Source organism: Dasypus novemcinctus, chromosome 23 (assembly GCF_030445035.2).
Source record: "Dasypus novemcinctus isolate mDasNov1 chromosome 23, mDasNov1.1.hap2, whole genome shotgun sequence".
Lineage (NCBI taxonomy): Eukaryota > Metazoa > Chordata > Mammalia > Cingulata > Dasypodidae > Dasypus > Dasypus novemcinctus.
The window spans coordinates 44,770,759-44,795,822 of record NC_080695.1 but is presented as its reverse complement, the minus strand read 5'-3'; the positions used below and the strand labels follow the sequence as shown (position 1 = coordinate 44,795,822).

The 25,064-nt window shown below is 38.4% G+C and overlaps 1 protein-coding gene across 3 annotated transcripts in view; it reads right to left on the bottom strand.

Moving 5' to 3' along the window:
- LOC131275579 (CUB and sushi domain-containing protein 1-like) overlaps window positions 1-23,752 on the bottom strand; it is a 322,424-nt gene extending 298,672 nt beyond the window's left edge. Inside the window, exons 1-3 of one of the 3 annotated variants that reach the window (XR_011647208.1) lie at window positions 23,550-23,732; window positions 23,235-23,349; window positions 19,280-19,468 (exon numbers count right to left, since the gene is read on the bottom strand). The gene's annotated coding sequence lies outside the window, so the exon portion shown is untranslated. Of the gene's footprint in view, window positions 1-19,279; window positions 19,469-23,234; window positions 23,350-23,549 lie in introns of all 3 variants that reach the window. The other 2 variants (XM_071211297.1, XM_071211295.1) reach the window with 2 other exon arrangements.
- Window positions 23,753-25,064: the final 1,312 nt, after the last annotated feature.

Sequence of the window (25,064 nt, the reverse complement as noted above, 5' to 3'; positions counted from 1 at the left end):
CTCCCTAGTAACTACTGACCAGCCTAGTAGACGAGTTCTGCTTCTATGCCCTTATAAGGTAACAACAGCTAATCTAGCCTATCAGAACCCAATCACCCTCCACCAATCCCCTCTCTTCATACTCTATAAAACTGCTTGTACTTCCTCAATAAAGTAGACCTGCGCCATCCGCCTCGTCTCCGCAGTTGTCCTTCGAGTCACTGTGTGTCCTCTCACGCCTGCGCCTCCCCACCCCGAGCCCCCTGACTAGAGAAGCGGGGGCTCCTCACCTCAGTGGATGAGAATTGTGGTTGATGGTACAAATGCAAGACTGGCCTTTGTGAGCTAGAGGAAAAGTACATCACTAATGCAGGGCCATGGGAATGTGCAGAAGCATAGGAAAAACACCACTGGAGTGACCTATGGACTGTGGTTAGCAGTAACAATCTAATATTCTTGCATCTATGCCAAAGATGTACTGTGTTGATAATGGGGCAGTATGGAAAATATGTGCCAAATGTACACTCTGAATGTGGTAACAGTCAAGTGATACTATCTTATCTGTAACTAATGTTCCACACACAATGTGGTGTGTTGATAGAGGGATGTTGTTTGGGAATTCCACACATGTTCCTGATTGTTTCATTAATTTACAGCTTCTGAGATAAAAATTATTTTTAAAATAATAATAGGGTGTATTGGGGGAAAAGTACACCAAATGAAATATAAGGACTATGAGTAGTAGTAAGATTTTGACAATATTCTTTCATAATTTGTAACAAATGCCTCACAAAAATGTAAGATGTTTGTGGATGGGTTGGAGGAAAATACTTTGGTTAGTAGTAATATTTTGAAAATGCTCTTTAATCATTAGTTTAAAATGTTTTACAACAGTGCAAGCTATGGGTGGTAGGCTGTGTTATGAGAGTCCTGTATGATGGTAGAGCTGTTTGTTTTCTAATTTCACAACTATTAATATACACTTAATTGTTTATGTGTATTTTTGTATGAGTGATGTATTTCAATAAATTAAAATATATGTATTAATATTTAAATAAAATGTTACACACAAAAATAATGATCCCCATACGCCCCACTGCACACACATCCCACCCTTCCCCACATTAACAACTTCTCTCATTAGTGTGGTACGTTTATTGCAACTGATGGACACATTTGGAGCATTGTCACTTATCATGAATTATAGATTACATCATAGTTTACCCTCTCTCCCACTCAATTCTGTAGGTTATGGGAAGATACATAAAGGCCTGTATCTGTCATTGCAGTGTCATTCAGGAAAATTCCAGCTCCTGAAAATCCCCCATATTACATGTTTTATTCCCTCTCCCTGCCTTCACCACCTCCAGGGGCCCCAGATCCACATCAATGATACAATTTCTTCCATTGCTAGAATCCCAATAAGTCTATAGTAGAATACCAGTAAGTCCACTCTAGGCCATATTTTATTCCCCAATCCTGAGGACTCTGGGATGGTGATGCCCACTCCACCTCTAAGTGAGAGGGGGTCTCATTCTCATATAGCTGATGGATAGGACTCTCTTCCTTGCATTTATAGCCTTTCTCTGTTCCTTGCTATGTTGGTTGTCCATTCTCACCTCCTTGTTAGTTGTCCTGGGTGAGTTCAATAAACTGGAGAATAGGTGTGGCAACTCCATTGAGGCCCAGGGCCCAGCTGGCAAAAGGACAGACCAAAGATTCAAGTCTCTTGGATGTACACATATCAAATCCAGTGCAAACTATAGGTTTAAAAAAAGGAACAGAAGAGGCATGTGTAGAAAAGTCACACCTGAGTCTAACAATCAGGAGCACAAACTTGAAAGAAGGGCCCACTCATTGGTGTGGAGAAAGTGGCTATGGTGGCTGCTAGGGGTAAGGAGTGGGAGGTAGAGATGTGATGTGGGGGCATTTTTGGGGGTTGGAGTTCTCCTGGTGGTGCTGCAGGGACAGTTACCGGACATTGTATGTCCTCCCATGACCCACTGGGTGGACTGTGGCAGAGTGTGGGCTATGGTGTAGACCACTGACCATGAGGTGCAGCGGTGCTCAGAGATGTAGTCACAAAATGCAATGAATGTCTCATGATGATGGAGGAGGTTGTTGTTATGGGGGGAGGAGTGGGGTGAGTGGGGTGGGGGTATATGGTGACCTCATATATTTTGAATGTAACATTAAAAAATAAACACAAAAAAAAAGAAAAAAAAAAGAAGGGCCCACTGGCTAAGCATACACCTCTGGAGCTATGTACAATGACTCTAGGATATGGGTGTTTCCAGAGCACTCAGGAGCCCCACTATTTGGGGTAGTATCTACTCTGGCAATCTATGAGATCCTGATGAGATGTGCATAACTGTTACCTATGGGATAACCTCACAGCTCGATTTGATGCCTCTTAGCTATATGAAATCATTTTTGTATACCTATTTCCCCTTTTATTCAAAGTCCTTTTCCAGATGCAATGCTACTTGCTGCTTGGTAGTAATCCCTCAGTGCCAGGGAAGCTCATCCCTGGGAGCCATGCCCTACACTGGGGGGAAGGTAATGCATTTATACACTGAGTTTGGCTTAGCAAGAGGCCACATTTGAGCAACATGAAGGCTCTTAGGAGGTAAATCTTAGGCACCCTAGAGTACTAGGCTAAGCTGGAATTTCAGGAGCAAGGGGTCATAAGAATAGTCACAAATATCATGGGCCCAACAACGGACCATCTGTCTTTACTAGTTATTGTCCCCCACTTGGGGGATTGTTGCTGTCCCATTAGAACATGTAACAGAACTCCCTAGGAAAGGAATTCAATATTCTTTTGGTCAGTATGTGAAACTACACCCACTGGGACAATGTCCCATGAACATTTCAACACAATTACATTACTTATATGTATCCCCCATTACTGACACCCCACCGCAATGATTCTCCACTGCCAGTTGTAACCCTTCCATGACCCCAAACTTCTTCAAAATTGAAGCCAAGAATATCACCAAATACAATTAAAAGGAAAATGAAATAACGATAGGTTTAACCATAAGAAATAAAATGTATAACAATTTACAAAAACTGAAACTTAAATAAAATAAAAAATATTTTTAAAATTTTTTTGATGTTTCGCCTTATATTGCTGTAATGTCTGTTGTCCTGTATGTACAGTGACATTTCCTTCCATTTCTTCCTCAGTTTCTTAGTTTTTTGTTTTTGTGTTCAAAGAAGTATTAGGTCACAGTAAAGTCATCTACAGAACACTGGGGACTCCCATATATCCAACATCCTCCTCCTTTTTCCCCTTCCCATATTAATAACCTTTTTAAAATATGGATAGTACATTTGTTACAACTGATGTACAAATATTGAAATATAGCCACTAACCATGGGCAATGATTTATATTATTTCTACACTCTAGACCATACATTTTATAGGTTTTTGATGAAATCCAACATGGCCTGCATCCATCATTGCAGGATCATTCAGAACACTTCCATTGACCCCTAAATACTCTGTCCTCCATCTACTCTATTCCTTGTTGGCCCTCCCCTCAGAGACCACCAGACTTCACTCCTTGAATGACAAGGACAACAACAAATCTCAGGTCTCAACGCACCGTTCTTTCTCCCCAATTAGGAACTCCCATGCTCTTGAGAGACACCCAACCTTTTGAGAACATATTGGCCCTCCCCAGGATGGGATTTCAACTCCTCCTCACTCATTATGTGGGTTTCCACCTAAAGAAACAATGCACTATGACAAAACAATCACTCACACCTTTTCTAAATGACTGCCCCAATTGCTCCCTGTCCCGAATGCAACCCCGTTCAACTCCCTAAACCAGTAACCCTTCCTTGTCATATTGCTGAGAGGTTTCCCAATATTGTAGTTTCAACCATATACCCACAAATCCCCAGTGTTCACCTGCTCCTTCTTCCAGCCCTCTCCCCAGTTCCATGGACTGTTCACAACCCACCCTCTGCTCCTGTTAAACTTGCACCACCGAAAGCAATAGTATGAATGCACCAGTCATATCCCTTGACTTCACAACTACTCTCTTCCACTTTATCATAGATTTCACCTACATGGGCATTGGGTCACAATCTTTTTCGCCATTTCTATTTCCTGAAAACCCTTCTTACAGACTCAAACTCTCAGTCTGTTCAATTTGTTTAATTCCTATCAGTGAGGTCATGTAATATTCATCCTTCAATGCCTGGCTTCCTTTACTCAACATAAGGCCCTCAAGATTCATCCATTTTATCCCATGTGTTAGTACTGTATTCCTTTGTATAGCTGAGTAGTATTCCATTGTATGTATATACCACATTTTGCTTATCCATTCATCTGTTGGCGGGCATATGGGTTGATTCCAACTTTTGGCAATAGTGAATAATACTGCAATGAACATTGGTGTGCATATATCTTTTTGTGTCCTTGCTTTCAATTCTCTTGGTATAGATCCAGCCGTGGAACTGCTGGATCATATGACAGATCTATAGTGAGTTTTTTGAGGAACCACCAAACTGTTCTCCACAATGGCTGGACCATTCCACATTCTCAACTGCAGTGCATAAGGGTTCCCATTCCTCAGTATACTCTCTAATACTTTTAGTCTTCTGTTTTTCAATGGCTGACAGTCTAATGAAAGTAAAATGACATCTCACTGTAGTTTTGATATGAATTTCCCTAACAGCTGGTGATGTTGAGCATCTTTTTGTATGCTTCATAGCCATTTGTATTTCTTCTTTGGAGAAGTGTCTGTTCAAATCACTTGCCCATTTTTTAAATGGGTTGTCTTCTTTTTTTTCCCCTTCAAGGTATAGGATTTCTCTGTATATGCTAGATATTAGGTTCCTATAAGATACATGGTTACCAAATATTTTCTTCCATTAGGTAGACTGTCTTTTCACTTTCTTTATCATAAATCTTTTATTTTATTTATTTTTTGTCTTTATTTTTTAATGTTACATTCAAAAAATATGAAGTCACCATAAACCCCCCAAACCCCTCACCCCACTCCTCCACCCATAACAACAACCTCCTCCATCATCATGAGACATTCATTGCATTTTGTGAATACATCTCTGAGCACCGCTGCACCTCATGGTCAATGGTCCACAGTATAGCCCACACTCTCCCGCAGTCCACTCTATGGGCCATGGGAGGACATACAATGTCTGGTACCTGCCCCTGCAGCACCACCCAGGACAACTCCAACCCCCGAAAATGCCCCCACATCACATCCCTTCCTCCCACTCCTTACCCCCAGCAGCCACCACGGCCACTTTCTCCACACCAATGCCACATTTTCTTCGATTACTAATCACAATATTTCATGAATAGCGTATCAGTTAAGTCCACTCTAATCCGTACTCTATTCCTCCATCCTGTGGACCCTAGAATGGCCATGTCCACTCCACATCTATACCACTTTCTTGACAAAATTCTTTGAGGTGCAAACGTTCTAAAATTTGACAGTTTCATGTATTAATTTTTTTCTTTTGCTGTTTTTGTTTTGTGTATGAAGCTCAGGAAAACATTTCCTATTACAAGTTCCTGTGGATGCTTCCCTACATTATCTTTCAAGCCCTTTAAGGTCTTGGCTCTTATAGTTCAACCTTTGACTGGTCTTGAGTTGATTTTTGTATAAGGTGTGCAGTGATGTTCCTCTCTCCTTCTTTTAGATATAGATATCCAGTTTTCCAAGTACCATTTGTGGAAGAGGTTACCTTCTGCCAGTTGAGTGGGCTTGGTGGCCTTCTCAAATATCAGATGACTGTGTATGTTAAGGAACTATATCAGAACTCTCAACTCCATTTCATTAGTCAGTATATCTATCCTTGTGCCAAACATGCCATTTTGACCACTCTAGCTTTGTAATATCTTTTAAAGTCAGGAGTTTGATTCCTCCAATTTCATTTTTCTTTTCCAATATGTCTTTGGCTGTTCGGGAACACTTTTTCTTCCAGACAAAATCATGGTTAATTTTTCCAATTTGGTAAAAAATGCTGGGTTAATTTTTATGGGGATTGCATTAAATCGGTAGATGAGTTTGGATAGGATGGACACATTTTTGATATTTAGTTTTCCTGTCCACGAACAGAGAATATTCTTCCATTTAAGTCTTCTTTGATTTCTTGAAACAGTGTTATGTAGTTTTCTGTGTATAAGTCTTTTACTTCTTTAAATTTATTTCTAGGTATTTGATTGTTTCATTTACTGTTATAAAGGGCATTTTTCTCTTGATTTCCTCCTCAGATTGCTCATTATTGGTGTACAGAAATGCTATTGAAAGTGCACATTGATCTTATAACCTGCAACTTTAATGATCTCATTGATAAGTTCTAGAAGCTTTGTTGTAGATTTCTCTGGGCTTTCTATGTATAGGATCATGTTGTCTGCAAATAGTGAAAATTTGACTTCTTCCTTTCCAATTTGGATGCCTTTTATATCTGTTTCTTGCCTCAGTGCTCAAGCAAGTACTTCTAACACAATGTGTTACATAGGAGCATTGATAGTGGGCATCCTTGCCTTGTACTTGATCTTAGAGGGAAAGATTTTGGGATTTCACCATTGTATATGATGTTTGCTCTGGATTTTTCATATATACTTTATCATAGTAAGGAAGTTTCCTTCTAATCCTATCTTTTGCAGTGTTTTTATCAGGAAGGGGTGGGGTATTTGGTCGAATGGTTTTCCTGAATCTATAGAGATGATCTTGTGATTTTTAAAATGTGATCTGTTTATGTGGTGTATTGCATTGGTTGGTTTTCTTCTGTTGAACCATCCTTGCATAACAGGGCTGAAACCCACTTGGTCATGTATTATTCCTTTGATGTGTAGTTGAATATAATTAGCAAGTATTCTGTTGAGGATTTTAGCAACTAGGTTCATTAGAGATATTGGCCTATAATTGGTATTAGGGCAATATGGGCATCATGGAGCAGTTAGGAAATGCTCCTTCTGCTTCTATTTTTTGGAAGAGTTTAAGCAGGATTGGTGTTAGTTCTTTTTGAAATGCTTGCCAGAAAAGACCTGTGTAATCATCTGGTCCTGGGCTCTTTATTTGGGAGGTTTCTGATGACTAATTCAATCTTGTTACTTGTGATTGGTCTGTTGAGTTCATCCATTTCTTCTTTTATCAATAAAGACTTCTTGTGTGTTTCTACGAATTTGTCTATTTCTTCTAAATTATCCTTCTCGTTGGCATATAATTTTTCAAAATATCCTCTTATAATACACTTTATTTCTATGGGGTCAGTGGTGATTTCCCCATCCTCATTTCTTATTTTGTGTATTTGTGTCTTCACTCTTATTAGTCTACCTAAGGATTTGTCCATTTTAGTGATCTTTTTGAATAACCAGCTTTTTAAAAAATATTTTTTCTAGTTCTTTATTCCACCTATTTCATTTAGTTCTGCTCTAATCTTTGTTATTTCCTTCTTCCTACTTCCTTTTGGCTTAGTTTGTTGTTTCTTTTTCTAATTCCTCTGGGTGTGTTGTTATGTCTTCAATTTTAGCTCTTCTTTTATGATATATGTGTTTATGGCTATGCATTTTCAACTCGGTACAGCTTCTGCGGTATCCCATAGGTTTTGATATTTGTTGATGTCATTTTCATTAGTTTCAAGGTAGTTATTGATTTCTTTTGTAATTTCCTCCTTGATCCACAGTTTGTCTAAGATTATGTTGTATAACTTCCATATCTTTGTGTCTAATCTGGTCCTCTCCCCATTACTGATTTCTAGCTTCATTCCTTTGTGGTCATAGTAATCACTTTGTATAATTTCAGTCTTTCTGAATTCATTGAGATTTGTTCTTCGCCCAAGCATGTGGTCTATCTTGTAGGATGATCCATGTGCCCTGAAGAATCAATGTGCACTGCTATATTTGTGTATAATACTCTGTATATGTTTATTAGTTCCAGATCCTCAAGGGTGTTATTCAAAATTTTTGCTTTTTTGAATTCTCTGTCAAGACGTTCTCTCTAATGTTGATAATGGTGTATTCAAGTCCACCATTATAATTGCATAGGCATCTACTTCTGCACTTAGTTTTTCCAGGGTTTGCCTCATGTATTTAAGGTTTCCCTTGTTCAGTGAATTAACCTTGACGATTGTTCTTTCTTCTTAAAAAAATTACACCTTTTACTAATATGCAGTGTCCACCATTCTCTCTTAAAATAGTTTTGCATTTAAAGTCTATTTTGTCCAATATTATTATTGCCACCACTCCCACCCTATTTTTAGTTGCTGTTTGCTTGTAAAATTGTTTTCCAGCCATTCATTTTCAGCCATCTTGAATCCCTGTATCTAAAGTGGATTTCTTGTAGACAACATGTATATGGGTCCCATTTCCTTATTCATTCTGTCAATTGTGTCTCTTGTCTGAATGTTGAATCCATTAACATTCACAGTTATTACTGTCAAGGGATTATTTACATCAACTATTATTTTGCAGGGGTTATGTCATATGTTGTTTTTAAGTATTTCATAAAAAAATTTTACACTCTTCCCCAACTCTCTAGATCCTGTTTTTTCCTTTCAACCTGCAGCATTCCCCTCAGTATTTCTTGAAGGGCAGGTTTCTGACTGGCCTACTCTCTTAATTTCTATTTATCTGTGACTGTTTTGAATTCTCAATAATTTTTGAATTTACTGGATATAGAATTTTTGGATGAAAGTTCTTTTCTTTTATCAGCATAACTTTGCACTACCAGTGCCTTCTTCCATCCATGGTTTCAGATGAGAGATCAGCACTTACCCTTATTAAGCTTCCCTTGTATATGATGGTTCTTTTTCTCCTACTGCTTTCAGTATTTTCTCTTTATCTTGAGCTCCGGACAATTTGACAAATATATGCCTTGGAGTAGGCCTGTTGGGATTTATACTGTTTGCGGTATGATGCTTTTCCTGGACATGTACATCCACCTCACTAAATAGGGTTGGGAAGTTGTCACCTATTATTTCCTTCTGTCCCCTATCCTTTCTCTTCTCCCTCTAGGATGTCTATAATACATATGTTTGAGCGTTTCATATTCTTGTTCATATTCCTATATCCCTGCTGGATTTTTCCTATCTTTTTATATGTTTTTTTTTTTACTATCTTTTTGATTTCAGATGTTCTGTCTTCCACATCACTAATTCGTTCCTCTGTCTATTCACATCTGCTGTTATGCTTTTCCAATATATTTTTATTTCTTGGATTGTGCCATTCATCACCATCATACCCACGAGCATTTTATGTATGTTTACAATTTCTTCTATGTTCTCCCACTGTCTTCTTAATATCCTTGAACTCTTCCTTCACTTCATTTAGTTGGCTCTATAAACTGGATTTTAATAATATGACTTTAATAAAGGGAAAAAAATGATGAGTCTGGGATCACACATATATTTATGGAAATCAAATTTACTAATATCCTTTTTCATCTTAAAGTTCCACATTTTGTTTATTGTTATCTAATTAACATTCTGGTTTAACATAAATTAAACTTTTTTTGTAGTTAACCAAGGATGTATTGGTTGGTTGCTGTCATTGAATAATGTCATTATGAAAAATTTTTTAATAGAGTAAATGGTTGTGGAGGTTTGTTCACATTTTGTTGCCAGAAGGTAAGATGTCTTCCCATAATACCTAGGACTGTGAATATTATAGGATAACATACCCCTCTGTAATTATGCTGTTAATTGGAAAAATGCAATTTTACAGATGTGATTAAGGTTACTAATCAGATGACACTGTGTCACTCAGAAGGGAGATTATGTTAAGGGGAAAGTAGTCAGTGAACTATTTAAAAGTAGAAAATGTACTCCAACTTGTGGCAGAAGAGAAATCAAAGTAAGTGTGTGAAGTCAACATGTCATTGCTGGTTTGAAGTTACAGGGAGTCAGGGAGCTGTGTAAGGAAGAATAAGGCAATTTCTAGGAGTTAGGAAATGGGGACTTCATATGCAGGCAAGGAACTCTTTTCTGCAATGTAAATGAGCTTCAAAGTAGATTGAAAATTCAGAAAATGTCAACATAATCAGCACACACTTAAACGCATTACCTAATAGCCCTGTCATTAGAAATACTCTGATTATAAGCAGAGATCTTCTCCATTCACATATTCATTTGTTCAAACTGTCATATGCTGCCTTCTGCCAGTGACCTGCTTGGGGGTATAAATTGAGAACCTCCCAGGACTTTGGGTTTAGGGATGGAAGGGGATATCCTTAGCTGTTAATGAGTGTCTACTTTGACTTCTCAAGGTAAAAGAAGATGGGAGGAGGCTGACAGTGGTGGCGTTTACCCACCCATTTCTGGGTTCCAGCACCACACCAGCTCAGAGATCTAATTAAGCAGTTTCTTCATCATCTATTTTTAGAAGAAATATAACAAAAATGCATGAATATATTTTGGAGCTATTCAAATCAAGGCTCAATATGAATGAGACTTTATCCTGCTCCTTCTCATTCTTTAACATTATATATGTGTGTGGATGGAGAACAGGCAGAAGTGGGGAGACTGGGATTAGAAAAGGAAATACCCCATTGAACTTGCAAAATTGGTAAATTTGAAGTAGCTTTTATAGTACATGAAATTTTGAGGAGGAATTTGGAGGTGATGGGACTCTGTATTGACACTTAACAATAATACAATTTCCAATGATGAAGAATAGTTGTCAGCTGCCCCAAGCATCCTTTCCCAGGCAACCAGATTTGGGGAGAAATGCACTGCTACCCACCTCTCCATGTAGCCTTGGTGGAATTCTATAGAGGCCCAGCTACTTTCCCTTCTCCACCTTCACATACTTGAGAACAGGAGCGTACTGAAAACTTCCTGGTCTGTGGAGCCTAGGCAGAGAGCAGGTTGGGAGGTGGTGGTACTCCTGTTCACTGACCTGCCTCGGTGGAAGTTTGACCTTTGCTCAATGTCCTGTGTAAGAATGCTAAACTACTTTTCTCTTCCACCCTCAGAGAAGGAAGACAGCTTAGTGTGAAAGATACAGGTGTATGGCTAAGTGTGGAGTTATCTGGGCTAGGAGAATGTTGTACACCATAAGCCTGGGTTTGAAGTTTGTGTGGAATTGGGGAATGTTCTGTAAAGCAGTGTTCCTTATCTTCTTGCGATTCTTAACAAGGGGAGTCCAAAGAGAAGACATAGCAGAAAAAAGTACTAGCAAAACTGAGAGGTGAAGAAGCACATGATATTTTCACTTTATACAAGGTATCACAAACAATCCACAAGTATTCACTTTTCAAAATATCATTGGGAAATTACTTTAAATGTAGTTACACAAGATTAGACCTCAGGGTGGGGCCATGTGTCCATGACTATCCCCACCCAGACTGGGGTCTGGAACAAGAGCTAGTTTGGTGTTATCTGGATACAGTGCTTTGGTGTTTCCTTTTTTTTCTCTTTTTTTCTTAAAGACTTGTTTATTTGTTTATTTAGTTATTTATTTATTTTTCCCCTTCCCCTACTCCAGCCCTGCTGTTTTTGCTGTGTTGTCTTCTCTTCTCATTTTCTGTCCTCTAGGATTCACCAGGATTCGATCCTGGGGACCTCTAATATGGGGATAGGTTCACTGTCAATTGCATCACATCAGTTTCTGGTTTCTGCTGAGCTTTACCTTTGACTCCCCTTTTCTCTCTTTTGATGTGTCATCATCTTCCTGTGAGAATCACTTGTACAGGGCACTGGCTCATCACACAGGCACTCATGCAGGCAATCATGTGGACACTGGATCACCACGCGGGCACTCATGAAAGCACTGGCTTGCTGTGCCAGCACACTTTCTCTTCTTTTTCACCAAGAGGCCCTGGGGATGGAACCCAGGTACTTCCATATGGTAAGCGGAAGCTCTACACTTGAGCCACATCTGCTTCCCAGCTTAGGTGTTTCTTAAGGAGACATTCCTTGAAGTTTCCTGGACTGGGTGGTGTGGAGCCTAGCAGTAGGATAGGTGCTACATATGTATTCAGCATGGTTGTCATTTAACTTTGAACTCAACACTGAGGTCTCCCTAATAGTAGTTACCTTGAGGTATGCAGTCACCTCTGCACATTATCTTCACAGTGGCTGGCTTCAAAGTTCAGTCAGGTGGCACGGGAGATAATGTTTCCTGTGTGGCCACACAGACACCTTACGAAAAGTGAAGCATAAATTTAAGACAAGGTTTTGTGTTAACTAAGTAGAACAAAGAAAACAAAGATGGAGAAAATTACCAGCTGATGAGAAGAAATGCAGGTACCCTAATAAACATTGATTCTCTCCCACTCTCACCTACACATGCACACACAGCTCAAAGACTCAGTTCATTGTGCCTGGCCAATGCTCTGAAGGGCACTTTGTTGCCATGTCTGTAGATTTTACAGGGGCTTTGGATTTTGGTTCAAGAAAAACGGGAACTAACATTAGAATCTCATTTTCTCAGCAAGGAGAATTCTTCCCTTTCTTCCCTCCCTACTCTGTAAGAATGGCTTAGATCTTCTTGACATTAAACTGTTGCCCCCACTGTGATTGGCTTGGTGCAAATTGATCTTTCTAAATTAGGTAGAACCATTTAAATCTCCCCTGATTCAGCCACAAGACATCAACCACAGGTGTGTCCCATACTTTGCATAAAGAGTGCAGTGGTTTGGGGATCACGGGATTCCTACTCAGCCCCACCAACTCTAAAGCACAGAATTCACCAGATGGGTCGTCTTTGTCCATATCTACGTTGTCTGGTTGCAGCTTGTACAGGGCCAGAGAAAGCAACTTCTTGCTTCATTTCCCTGTCTACAACCTCCAGTGCAAGGTTAAATAGCAATAGTTAGAATCTCCATCCTCTTGTTGTTTTGATCTTAGTTTTCTCCTGCATTGGTATTTGTGGAGTTTTTGTAGGTGGGATTTATCTCATTTAGGTAGTTCATTTGGTCTGCTTATCTTGAATGGGTGTTGGATTTTGTTAAATGCTCTCTCTGTTGGTACAATCAAGTTTTGTTTTACCCTTAATTCACTCCAATACTTTTGAAGATGAGGGGTATACAAGACCATTTCTAGCTCTGAGAGTAATAAAAGCATGGCCTGGGAGTCCAAACATAATTGCTTCATGTGTTTATGCCTCAACTATCAGTACTTTTTTAACTTAGATAGATGCATTTGATTCCTTCATTCATTCAGCAGGCATTTTAAAGTTCCCATATGGAGCTAGGTTTTTTGTGAAATTCAGGAATGACATAGAAAAGAGGCAAGCAGGCCAAATATAATGTATTGCTTGTTTCTGTAAGAACTGAGAGTTAAAATTGTTATCCAAAATTTAAAGGGTTAAAAAATAAAAGGAAGCATAATATTTCATGCAGGAGAAAACTGTAGGAAACTCTGATTTCAGTGTCTGTATATATAGTTTTATTGGAACATAGCCAAGCTCATTTATTAATGTATTGTCTATGGTTATTTTTGTGCTAACATGTCAGAGTTTGTAGCTGCAACAAAGACTATGTGATCACAAAGCCTAAAATATTTACTGCCTGTCCCTTTACCAAAAATATTTACCAACCCCTGCTGGTGATGCTTCAGATGCAGGCTTTAATTTGAAGTAACCTCAAGAAGGAGATGACTAAAAACTATTCAAGACAAAGTAATATAGAGGGTACAATAAAAGGCCAATGGCATTATCACTGTGTCCAGGAATGCAATGGAGTTACAAATATAGACTACCTAGTACCACATCAAATGAGAGGAGTATTCCCCTGAAGAAATCACTTCTTAAATACTGAGAAAAAACTTCACCATGCAAAATAATTTTGCGGCAGACATTTCAATCAGAACAAGTTGAGGAAGCAGGGACTATTATGGAATAAACGGGTATTCTATCAGAATTAGGAAGAGTTATAAACAAACAACCAAAAAAGACATGGCAAAAAGTATGGCAGAAATATGATGATAAATTTGAGAAGCCACATCATGAAAAGCATTTTACATCCTTGAGTGGCCTCCAATTTGATCTATTTTTGCCATAGGATCTGAAGTACTCAAATTACATGACCAGGTTTATAGGTTAGAAAATAATTCTGATGAATGGATTTTTTTTTTCAGCAGAGAAGATTTGAGTGACGAATTTGAAAGCAAATAGAAGTGCTTGAATACTTAACAAGAGGTGAGAAAATGATTACAGCAAGTGTTTCTGAAAAATATTCTGTGAGATAATTAGATGAGATATGGGGGTGATATTGCCAGGTTGCTATAGAGAGATGCATGTTAGGGAGAGGAATTTTATGGTCGCTGTGATTTGAGCATGCATAAAGTTATGCATGAGAAAGTAGAGTGGGAGCTGTTCACTCTGAAGAGTGGTGGGGTAGTGAGAGAATGAGATGTACTCTAAATAAGGTAGGACAAAATTGAACCAAAGGTGTGTGATGCATAACAACCTCAAATATTATGAACCACACTAGGCACTCATACTTTGAAGAAGGAGGAAATGACAAGTTTATAGCAGGTATTCTCACAGATAAGGGTGATCTATCATGATGGATGAAATGCATTTTTTAGTAATAAACTGGGTTTTCTTGTAAGAACAAGGAGGTGAATTTATAGTGGGTTTGATGAGAGTGAGAACAGAGAGTGTTGGATACCTTAAAGAGAATGTGGCACTGGGTTCTTCTCTTAAGGAAAAACTGATATTAGCATCTTGAGTGAAAATCAGGTCAGGACACATTACAACAATATCATGTGTAAAAGCAAAGGAGTAATACAGCTCTAAAAGGCTAAAAATTTTGGCATATGCCTTAGTAGGCAAAATAGCAAAATTCACATGGTTTGTGATTTCAAGACAGTCTTTGAATCTACATTCTCAACTAGGAGCCAAGTTGCTGGATGGGGGGGTAATGATTTTTTTTTTTTTTTTTGGTATTTTTTATTTTGATTGGGGAATGACATGGTGAGAGAAGAGGTTGGAAATATGGATACAAATCATGTTATAAAATGTCTATATTAGAGTGAGGGTTTGAAATTTATTTTGAGGATAATGAGGACTCACTGAAGGAATTTAAGAAGGGACTTAACTTGGTGAAACTTGAGATTCAGGAAATTCACTCAATACAAAATTGTGGATGACATATGCCTGAAGACAGAGACTAATGCCATGGAGCCCTCTCGTGTCCAGTGGAAGTAGACGACTACATTGAATGTGAGTTCAAAAAGAAATCACTAGATGTAGAATAGAGAAGAGTGGTGAAATGAAGAGATGTGTTGTTTCTGTAAGAAAGAATACAGAAGTTCAGTATTATAAAATAAAACCATTTTATCATGCTGAAATATACCAAGGATCAGAAATGCAGAACAGGGAAGCAGACTTGACCCAGTGAATAGGGCGTCCATCTACCACATGGGAGATCAGCGGTTCAAACCCCCAGCCTCCTTGACCCGTGTGGAGCTGGCCCATGAGCAGTGCTGAGGCACACAAGAGTGCCGTGCCACGCAGGGGTGTCCCCGCGTAAGGGAGCCCCATGCACAAGGAGTGCACCCCGTAAGGAGAGCTGCCCAGGGCTAAAGAAAGTGCAACCTGTCCAGAAATGGTGCCGCCCACACAGAGAGCTGATACAACAAGACGACACAGCAAAAAAACCCAGATTCCCGTGACACTGACAACAACAGAAGCATACAAAGAAGACGATGCACCAAATAGACACAGAGAACAGAAAATCGGGCGGGGGGGAGGGGAGAGAAAGAAAGAAAGAAAGAAATCTTAAAAAAAAAAAGCAGAACAGACATAGGAGGGATGGCTTTTTCATATCCAGAAAGTATGGTATATCTCAAATGACTAAGGGCTGGAATAACTTAAGTTAGATCACCACTTCCATGTTCGAAATCTACCACACATGGGAAAGTAAGTGCCTGCATACTTTTCCTAAATGAAGTGCAGAGGAATGATTTCAGGATCTTGTACATGGGATGCTGGATCCCAAACCCCTGAGCTACATCCACTCTCAGTATAATCTTAACATGATAGCTCAACTGTAATGCAATATGTAAGTGGCCTCAATAATTTTGGTCCTCAATTTCAATTAATTACTCAATGATTTCTAACGGGTACTTTATAACCATTCACTAACTGCTTCAACTTTTATTTGGCAGTTGCTATTTCAGAAATTTCTTCCTCCACTTATTATTTCAGCATTCTAAAAATCATGCTGTATGTAGCTACATATACCCACAAGCACATTGATTGCATCTGTCTTTGGAACATATGATGCAAAATATTTGAATTATTTTAAAAGCATATATTTTGACCAAGTCCTGAATGTGTACAGAAGCAAAGTACAGAAACTTAGCATTTTGTATGTATCTGGTTGTGTGTAATGTCAGAGAGTATCAAATTAGTTTTTACCTGCTTGAGAATACCATTGACTTCCTGATTTTGATAGTACTTAACAATTAAAATTAATCTATTCTTTCCATGATATAAATGTCTACTGCAGAAATTATTGACCAGAGTGATTCAAGCTATGGTAAATAAATTTAACATTATAATACATTTTGGAACACATATCTTCTTAAATATGTGGGTTTGGCAGTTTGATATTATTTATGAATTCCAAAAACAAATATTCTAGTTGTAAACTACTCTGTTTGTTAGGCATGATGCCCCTTTGGATATATTAAACTCAGAGGTTTCATTTTCACTTCATTAAATCATGCTTAGGGCTTTGATTCTACCATGTCATGTAATGGCCTGGTGTAAAGGGAGGGATGGAATTTGAATTGTACTACATGATTTTGCAAGGATGGATACAGATCACATCAAACTTATTCAAATTTATAAAAGCGTATGGTTCGAAATGTAACACACAATGTAAATCATTGATAATGTTAGTAGCAACGTTTCAATATTTATATATCAATTCCCACAAATATACCATCCATGCTAAGATGTTATTAATAGGAGAAAGTAGAAAACGCACAATGGGTAAATGGGAATCACGTATATTCTGTACGTGACTTTTCTGGAACCTAAAGCTTCTTTGAAAAAAATGAAAAAAATCTGACTCTGGGTGAATAAATGGAAACAAATGTCACTGTACATACAAGACAACAGATCTTAGAGTAATGATAGCCATATTTTAAAAAAATTAAATAGTGGGGCTCCTGAGGGCTCTGGAGACATCCAGACACTATAGGTAGGGCAGACAGCCCAGGAGGTTGGCACCCTGTCAGAGGGACTTACTTTGGAATTTACACTCCCCAGTGTGATAGGGTTCAACTCAGTTGTGTTTTCCCTGCACATGGCTCTGTTGCCCCTCTATCTGAACCTACACTTAGTAGTAGAATTGTTAGTTGTATGTCCAAGAGACTTATATCTTTCAACTGTTCATGTGCCAGTTTCGCCCTGAATTTCAACAAAGCTGTAATAACTACTTTAAGGAGAGTTTTAAGAGCATTATTGATGAATACAGGTAAGAAACTTAAGAGTTCCATTTCTTTTATAGTCATTTTCATTCTGAACCATTGGAAAGACCTTTTCCTATATTTGCCAATCAGTTTGGTAAATGCTCATTTAAAAATATGTGCATAATAATATTATTTTGGCTAGTTGGATTTCTCCTGTAATGGAATCAAATTGGTCTCCCTTTATAAAATGGGTCAATCTAAAGGAAGCTGCTAACATAGTTATTTCAACTTATTAGTTACTCTAATAGTTAACTCTGCCTACAGAGTTCCCCCTATAGATATTATGTATCTTAAAGTATACTGTGACAATATTAAATAAAAATGTCCTAAACAGTATCTCACGCAGATATTCCAATGACTTATTAGATCAATGAACTAAAATTTTTTAATTATATTTGAATTCTGGATGCAAATTTAAATACCAAATTGAAATTAGAAAATTAGTAAACCCCACTGTCTTCTTAACCATATTTTAACAATTATAACTACTTTTTAAAAATGAGACTTCTGTAAAATTATGTTACTGGCAAAAATAATAATGTCTTAAATGTCTTAAGTCACTTTCAGACATTTTTTTTTAATTTATTTGAATGGATATCACAGTTTTAGATCATATTTTTTAGGTAAGGTTATAATATACTAACTTTGTATAATAGATTCTTATATGACAGAATAGGAAATATTTTTACTGTATAAATACAAAAAAGCTTCATATTTCACTTTGCAAACTATATTTTTAGATTGATTACTTAAGGCTCAGAATTCTTGAATATTAATTGACTTGGTAAATTTTTTAAAAAGATGCCTAGGAGTTGTTCAAGATATCTATGTTTTTCTCTGAGATTCTTATGAATTCTACAGGGTTGGAGCCTTTGAAGACTGTTTTACGGTAAACTTGCCCTTACATACTAATAAAAATCTGAGAAGACTAACCAATCAGGAATAATATAATTCATTTTAAGAAAGGACTTTGGCTTGTCAACAGTGTCAACAACCATAGTTTATTCAGAGCCAACCACAGTTAAAGAGAAAGAAAAGTTGTAAAACTCTGTACAGTATAACACCACTTTAAAATATTAATTATTTATACATATATACATGCATCATAAATGTATAAAATTAGCAATAAGTAAAATAGTGGAAAATACCCCAAAAATTGTGTTTATTATTTTGTTACCCTTTGTATTAGTCAGCCAAAGGGGTATTAATGCAAAATACCAGAAACTGGTTGGCTTTTATAAAGGGTAATTATTTGGAGAAGGAGCTTACAGTTACCAGACCATAAAGCATAAGTTACTTTCCTCACCAGGCTATTTTCACCTGTTGGGGCAAGATCGCTGCTGATATCTGCGAAGGTTGAGGCTTCCTGGGTTCCTCCCTTCCTGGGGCTTGCTTCTCTTTCCTCTCTAGGCTTACTTCCTGCGGCTCCAGCTTAAGGCTTCAGCATCAAACTCCAACTTCAGAACTCCAACATCAAAAAAACCTCAACTCTGTCCTTTGCCATGCCTTTTCTCTGTGAGTCCCCACCCATCAAGAGATGGGGCCGCAATGCCCTAATGACATGGTCCAATCAAAGCCCAAATCATAACTTTATCATGCCCATGTACAGACCAGATTACAAACATAATCCAATATCTATTTTTGGAATTCATAAATATATCAAACTGATACACCCTTATAATGCCCTGGAGTACCAGGGCTTTATTTTTTAAGCTCACTGGCATTTGGTGTGTTCCTGAAATACCAAATAGGCTCAGTTTAGCAAAAGAGTCTCAATAAATATTTAAGTAAATTAATGAATTCTTGAATATGCTCATTTTAATATTTAATGTGTTAACATACTAAGAACATGAATTGCTCCCAAGAAAAATTATTAACTTACCATCACATCTTGGAAAACGATAGTCCCAAATTCTGTTGATCATGTGCTGACAAGTGAGGACTGGATGGCCTATTAAAATGTACCCAGGATAATACTCAAAAGATATTGATTGTCTAACACCATAATCTGAACTGATCATATACCCATTTTGAAACGGAGGAGGATCTGGGCAGTTCTGTAACTCATAGTCTGAAATAAACAAAGAAACAAAATCAAATTATGACATTAAATTCATCTAAAATTTATAGAAAAACTATGATTAAAAATAGCTTTTTATTTCTAAAGATAGTTTTTTAAAAATGAATTTCTCAATTAACATCTTGAAAAAACAAACAATACAGCAGGATTATAAAAACATGCATTTATGAAGACTTACTATGTCCTTTAGAAGTAATATGACACATACCAAAAATGAATTTGACAATGTTTAACTTAGAAAGTATACTGAATGAATTTAATAAAAAAGTCAGTAATACAGAGGATAATAAAAAAGAGCCTATAAGGAATGCCTGATACAAATATCCCTACTTTTCCCTTTTAGTTTAAAAGTGAAATATAGGACCATGCTAAACAAAGTGCTTCTAAGGAAGAAATACATAGTTGTTTCCTTTAGTTTTTAGTTTGTCTGGTACATCCATAATAGTGAGATTTATTTGATTTTATTTCTTGAAAAAATACTTGTAGAATCACTAAATTAGCAATTACCATCAGTACAACATTTTTATAACATATACTTTATTATACTTTATCATTAAGTCCTTTGTGTGCTCCAAAATAAATTCTAGGTAAGATGATAGATAATAAGTGCTACTTGCAATCTGTGTGATTCAAAAATGTATCCATAAATTAGGTGCAATTTCCTGATGATCATATCATCTTGCAACTAATAGAGACACCCTGCAGACAATTTTCCCCTATCTACTCTGGTACAATGGAATGAAAATTTAAGCAGTAGAAGCCCACTGTATCATCTTTTAGAGTATGCTGTTATACATAAAGGTGACAGAGAATTCACTTCTAATACAACAACGAAGCCACAGTGTGCAGAACCGACTCCAGAGGAAATTGTGCTCAGCTTCTCCTTTCCTGTATTCCTGCTGAAAACAAATCAATGATTCTGAAGCCCAGGCAACACACAATTTAAAAAGAACAAGAGGTAATCCATTATTTTACTCACTATCAACTGAATATAGAGTAGTAATATAAAGGATGCAAGGGACTGCTAGAGAGGCCTTTCATAGGGAGAATAAAGTAAAAAGGACATTTTAATTTTATATTTAAGTTCTTTTATCAGATGATCAACATTGGTGAATGTGTAGCTTTGAAATTTTAAAATAAATGCTGAAAAACTTTATGCTCTTTGATTTGTGCCAGGCATTTCTCAGGGTTTGGAGTATAATTTTCTGCATCAATTTCCTGACAAAAGAGAGTTGGAAGAGGTGAGGCTATGGCAAAAGGAACAAAATAGCTGAATATGCAAAATTGATGGACATATGAAAACGTCTAAGGCAGAGGAATATTAAGTAGTTCTTTAAGACTGAAATACAGAGTATGGGATTTGGATATGCCCAGAAATTAGACTTCTGTTTTCCTGGAAGAAGAATTGGAGTGCATATCATACTAAGTGGACTGGATTTTATTATAAAACCAATGTGGGAAGCAGATGTGGCTGAGGCAATTGGGCCCCCATCTACCATACAGGAGGTCCAGGGTTTGATGCCCAGGGCCTCCTGGTGAAGGCAAGCTGGCCCATGGGGCGAGCTGGTCCACATGGAGTGCTGGCCTGTGCAGATTACTGCCCCAAACAGGAATGCTGCCCTGCGTGGGAGTGCTGGCCCATGTGGAGGGCTGGCGCAGCAAGATGATGTAACAAAAAGAGACACAGAGGAAAGATAATAAGAGACGAAGCTGATCAGGGAACAGAGGTGGTGCAAGAGAATGATTGCCTCTCTCCCACTCCATAAGGTCACAGAACTGGTTCCCAGAGCCACCTAATGAGAATACAAGCAGACACAGAATAACACAGTGAATGGACACAGAAATCAGACAGTAGTGGGGAGGGGAGGGAGGAGAAATAAATAAATTAATAAATCTCAAATAAAACAACCAACCAACAAAAAGAACAACGTGGGAGCCCCATGGAAAGATATCAAGTAGAGCTGCTAAGTGGACCTGAAATTTGAAAGATCAGTGTAGTTGCTGTTAGGAGTTTGGTAAAAACGTGGACATTAATTATCCTATGGAGTTATGAGTTTTTATAATTAATAGATTTTTCTTATTTAATAGCTCAGTGAAATGGCATTTTCCTCTTTATATTTAACAATATTCAATGCTAGTGAGTCAATTGGATCATTTGATTATGGAAATATAATTTGCAATAATCTTTTCTGAAAGCAATTTGAATAGAGCTATAAAAAATCACTTATACCATTTGACCTAGTAATATCATTTACAGACATCTCTACTATGAGAAAAATTTCAAAGAAGAAAGAACTCAGTATTCACAGTTGTTAGTAACTACATATGTATTTGTTTTTTCATGTTTTCAAAATAATAAAGATACCATGCTCCAGAACAAAAGACTAAGACGGTTAGACCCTGTGATGGTTAAGGCTATTATGTCAACTTGCCCGGATGTTTGGTCAAGGAAGCACTGGGCTAATTATAATACAAGGGCATTTATGGACTTTAGGTACCATTGAGTTTACTGCAGTGGTGGATCATAGATAGCTGGTTATAATTACATCAATCAGGGAGATAGCCATCAGCAATGAGTGACACTTAACCCAATCAGTTGAATCCCTTAAAAGAGGAAGTGATTCCAGCATTGAGAGAAAATTTCCTAGCTTGTCTTTGGACAGCCAGCATCTCCCAGACCTCATCAAGAATTTTCGGTGGACTTCCATCGGAGCTCCTGGTTGCGTTTTGCCTGCAGAACCTGGACTTGTGCATACCCACGGCTCCATAAGAGACTCTGATAAATCTCTTACTATTGACAGATATCCCTTGCTGATTCTGTTTCCCTAGAGAACCCTAACTAATTCGACCCTTTCTTCAGTTAGCAGATTAGAAGAAATCCTGAAATTTACATTTCTGTTTTCCTTGATTTGTTTATTATTTTCATATCCTCGACTGTATAATGTCTCAGAACAAAAGTCAAGTAAGCAGCTGAAGAGAAACTGAGAGCAAGAAAGACAATAAACGGCAAAGACTTTTTTCAACATTGCTGGATAATTCCTAGCATTGACTCCCCAAAGAACCAGAACTGAAGAAAACCTAGTGTTACACAAAGTCACACCATAATGGGAGTGAAGTAAACATTATGTAGAGGAAAGAACTGGAAAGTATCTGAAAATCACGACTCCACAACTCATTTTGTCACATAAACATGAGGACTTTGTGTAATTATTTCCTAATTGTTTCCAGAGTCACATCTTGATTGTACCATAGCAAGATGGAATGAAGCACTTCCTACTCATCAAGATTGTAATGAAAATTAAATAAGTTAATTTATAGTACTCTATAAACTGTAATATGCTATAAATGGCATAATTTTGTTTTAATTTCTTACACACCTGAATTTTATAAAGAGTTACATATAGGATGTATTGGAAATATGAAAGAGGGAACAAGTGTTTGAAGTTGAGAATTTAGGATGCCATTCTTCCACAATATCCTTTAGAATTAAATGAGTCGGTGTAAGTTTTATTTACAGAAAATCAGACATAATTTACCAACATTAGAATGAATTTTATGGTGTTGCCTTTTTGGTGAAGCTACATTATACTATGGAACTTCACACAACTAGAAGGAGAAACGCTATATAAGAAATTGTGCCAGGTCAATAAACATCATAAGCACAACTGCTAAAGAAATTTAAAGTACTAAAAATCATTTGCAAAAGGACAAGAGCTTTTAAAGTCACAGTTATTTGAAAATGGAATTTGAAGTTTACCATAAAGATGATACTTGCATAGTCTGTAAGAGTGAGTTTTCTGTTTTCACATCTTATAAGTAGAGTATCCGACTGCTCGAATCCTCCACATAATACAGGCCTTCAAGGGAAAAATCTAGAGGTGTCCAAAGGAAAAGAGTATTCAAAACCATAAGAAACGAGTCTGTCATACTAGAACACACCCTCCGCGTGACGGATGCGGTGGCGCTGTGCTGTCCCTGGCCGGGCCTGAGCCGCGCAGGACTCGGGACCGACATGGATGGGGAACGGGACCGCTCCCCGCGCTCTGCCCGCGGGCCCTCGCCTCTTCCCCACCTGCTTGGCGGGTGCGGGGACGGGCAGGGGCTCGGATCCGGCCCTCCGCCCAGTGGCCATCCCTCGTTCGCCTGTCCTGGCTCTGTGTTCCCGCTCAGCCGCTCTCCGCGGCGGGGTGGTCTCGCTGTCGCTGCGGGAACGCGCCCCGCCGGCCCCTCCTGGGCCCCTGGAGCGCTGCGGGTTGTGCCTCAGGCGCCCGCGGCGAGCGGCGGCGCTGCTCCCGTTCCCGGCGTCCCCTGCGCGCCGCCGCAGGCGCCTTTCCTGTGTGTGCCCCGGATGACGCCAGGGGGTCGAGAGCAGTTACGGGCACTCCTCTGCCTGGGAGGGGGCCCCTGTGCGTCCCAGGGGCAGCGCCTGGCCAGCTTTTGGCCAACTCGAGGGCTGTCCTGTTCTGCCCGAGTTGCCCCGAGGGGCCGTGTCGCGGGGCCCCCACAGACCTGGTGTTTGCAGGAGCTTTAGAGTTGGGCCTTCCCTAAGGAAATGCGCGAGGGAGGCCGGGATCTGTGTGTGGTGCCTTTGGGTGCCAAGAGCGCCCTCGGGGTGCCTGTCATTATCCAGCTCGCTGCATCCAGTGGAATGGAGAGGGGCCCTCAGGGATAAAAAGAACACACCTCAAAGGCTAGAGTGGCATGCCTCTCGTTATTTGATTTTCTAAAGTTATGCCCTGTGTGATAAACAGGGTGCTTGGAAAATTATGCTAATAAATGCAGAAACAGGAAACATTAAAGCAGAAAGTCAACACAAACCTTTCTTTCCCTTTCTTTTTCTCTATTTCCCACATATACACACCTTTTCCCCGTTACTCCATTGTGCTTCTCCCTAGGACAATCTCACAAAACACAAAGCCAGGCCACTATTCTCTCTTCAAAGCGCCAACCCAAATGAAGGCCATAAAAACACCTCTTGAAAGCCAGGGCTAGTCGTCCGGGAAAGTGTCCACAGGACATGGTATCCCTCCTTACAAAATTGTTTTTTGACTAAAATTTTTTCATAGACCCATGTCACAAAAAGAACAAATAATTCCAAACTGTGTTTGAACCATCAACAAATTCCCTTCTGAGTTATACTCTGTAGATAAAATGAGCAGGCTTGTTCTCATTCTTGTATTTGCTTGAAAAATAATTATAATAACAAGAAAGTCCATTGGAGAAATGAGTCCTCTAATACACAAAAACAAGGCTAAGAAAGAGAAAAAGCTATCAAAAATGGCTTGCCATTTCCATGGGAGGAGAATCAAATGAAATTATATTCAACACAACCTAACCATCATTGGATGGTTTCACTCCTGATTTAACATGCCTTTGTGGTATTAATACAAGCACATGCACATACACTCACACATCACTCATGCATTTTAACAAAACGTAACACAATGCATTTTGTTAAATTTTGTTATACAGTTTGCTGTATCGTTTTAGAACTCCACTCATGTTCTCTTTAAAGCTAGATAAAACTAGAGCCGAAGGGTGCTGACCTATTTCTGCTAACATAATTAATCTCTGTCAAAGGGATCAA